We start from the raw sequence: 2712 nt of genomic DNA on the forward strand, positions 1-2712 counted from the left end.
GTCAAAAGGCACAGAGCACTGAGGCACCAATCAAAAGCAACAGAGCACGATGGTGGTCGAAAGTCCGCTTAGGTTGGGGGCTAGCAAAAGACCCACTAAGGTAGCGAAAGCAACGACTATTAAGAGGGTTTCTGGTCGGAGTGGTGCAGCAGGGAAAGCACCAGTTGGTGATGGGCAAGGTTGCACTAATGCTGCCAAAGGAGACACATCTGCAGCCGGAGCAAAAGGGCAAGGTGGTGGGGAAGTAGTTCCGACACAAGTGGCAGTCGTGGCGGCATCGGCCATGGCACCACCAGTGAGGGCAAGGCCAAGGCAGTGGCCGGTGAGGCATAGGATTCCAAACAACCCCAGAGATGTCGTATCACCCGCTCCGTACCACGTCCGTGACCAGTGGTCCCCGGAGGTTTCTAACCAGGAAACCGGTGACTACGGTCACTCAGCTTCTAGGATTGAAAAATTTGACTGAAGGAGGTAAAGTAAACTAAGCCAATTAAATCTGCTTTTGGATTTAATATATCATGAAAAATTTTAATCTTTTAATTTAGTTGGCTTAGATTTAAATATATGTTTGGTTTGATAGTTTCAGCTTTAAAACATTTTAATCCTTGTTAAGTAAACAGATTGATTTTGAACATTTTAATCGTAGTTTGGACATGTTTATTTGATTTTCTGTCAATGGAACTTTAGTTTTAGTTTAATCATGCAGTTTGGTAAATTTATGGTAATTTTGAGATCAATTTAATCGTATTTTGGACATGTAATGTGATTATCTGTTATGACTCTTATAAGAAAATAGTTCAATCATGCAGTTCACAAATTTTTGATAATTTTATGAACAATTAAATCTTATTTTGGATATTTGTAATCGGATTATCTTTTTAAAGCAATTAGTTTAATCATGCTCATTTTGATAAGTATGGTTTGAGTGTGATTATGTTAAGTAGTAAAAACTAAAGCTGTCAAAAACCTACTCGAACTGGTGAATCCGAACCATTTTGAAATGTTCCGAAAAGAAACCGAATCGCTAAGAACCTGTTATTTTAAAACCATAAACCGACCCGACCCGATTTTTAAAAACCTGAAACTAAACCGATACGAATGTTTGACAACCGTTAATGAACCGTAGCCGTTATCAAGAGAAACTGATATGACCCGAAACCGAGAACAACCCGAATCGAGTACTTTTGGACCCGATAGCAACCCGACCCATTGTAAACCAAAACCGTTTGAACCCGACAAACACCTGATAAACTCAAATCGTTTACAACTTGTCACTGGTTAGGATTGAACCGTTTATAACCCATAATAAGTTATGATCGAATCAGTTACAACCCATAATAGGTTATAACCGAACCGTTAATAATCCGTAAGTCCTTAACCCGTTATGATCGTAGAATTTTTTTTCCTTTTTTTTGGGTATATTTTATCAACAGCAAAACAAAAGGGTTTAATTTGAATTATAAAGTAGTTATATTGAAAAGGTTTGGAATTTTTATGTCATTGAAACTCTTATGCTACAATATTATCGTCCTCTAATGAGTAATGACTTATGAAACACTAAGTTGTATTAAAAAAATTTAAAATCTAAATCAAAAGCTAACTCTAGATTTGTCATTATTATTTGATCCTTAAAATCATTTTACAAAAAAGGGACATAAAGTTAAACAACTAATTAATACTCCATATGATCAACTAGAATAACTAATTAAAGAATATTGAGGATATACTAGACGATATACGTTCACGAAACTCGTTTAAAACTGGAAAAAACAAGTTGTCAAATCGACTAAGTTCAACCCGAACCGATTACAACCCGACCCGATTAGGACCCCATATGAGTTGACCAAAAACCCGCTTTAAACTGACAAACCCCATTTTTAAACCGACCGAATTTAACCCGAATTGATTATGACCCGAACCAATTATAACCCGACACGATTAGAATCCGACCCGAAAAGAAAGTGTAATTAAAATAAACCAAACCAAACCGACCCAAAATTATTTAAAACCCACCCGAACTGACCCGTTAATAATCTCAACCCGTTAAAAACCGACTCGTTAGAAACCAAAAACCGATAAACCGAACCCAAAACAGAAACGAAAACCCGATTCACACCCCTAGTGAAAACTAATAATGCTTATGCACATGTTGGCCCAAACACTAATAAGACTATATGGTGGGCCAAATATATTATAAATCACGCACTTATTCTAATACACAGTCCAGCCCAATTACTAACATCAATTAGCCTAATTACTGATGTTCAAGTATATGCATTCCGATACTCAATATGGTAATTAGCTATTCCATATTAGAAGTTAATTCTAACAGATAGTACAACAAGCAGGATATACAAGCTAAAATAAAAGTAATAACAATGCATAGAATACAAGTTATTAGGGCTGATCAACAACACAACCATCATCTTAGTCTTGCCACCATTGGGAGAAATTCATAAAACTCTTGAGTTGTAGCAGCAGAGGGTACTGAAACCAATTGATCGGAAATAGATCGCATGCTTATAGGATAAAAAGGGTTTGAGCTTTCACTATGATGTGGAAAAGAGTTTGGTGGTGCACCCCTCCTCTTCTTCGCTTTACAGCCGTGTTGAGGAGTATGAAAAAATTCATTTACCATGCAAGGTCCATCAGTGTCTCTTGCTTCCTTTGGGTGGCTCTCACCGTACGCGACATTCATCGTCTATAAAAATG

Source organism: Chenopodium quinoa, unplaced genomic scaffold, assembly GCF_001683475.1.
Source record: "Chenopodium quinoa cultivar QQ74 unplaced genomic scaffold, ASM168347v1, whole genome shotgun sequence".
NCBI classification, from domain to species: Eukaryota; Viridiplantae; Streptophyta; class Magnoliopsida; order Caryophyllales; family Amaranthaceae; genus Chenopodium; species Chenopodium quinoa.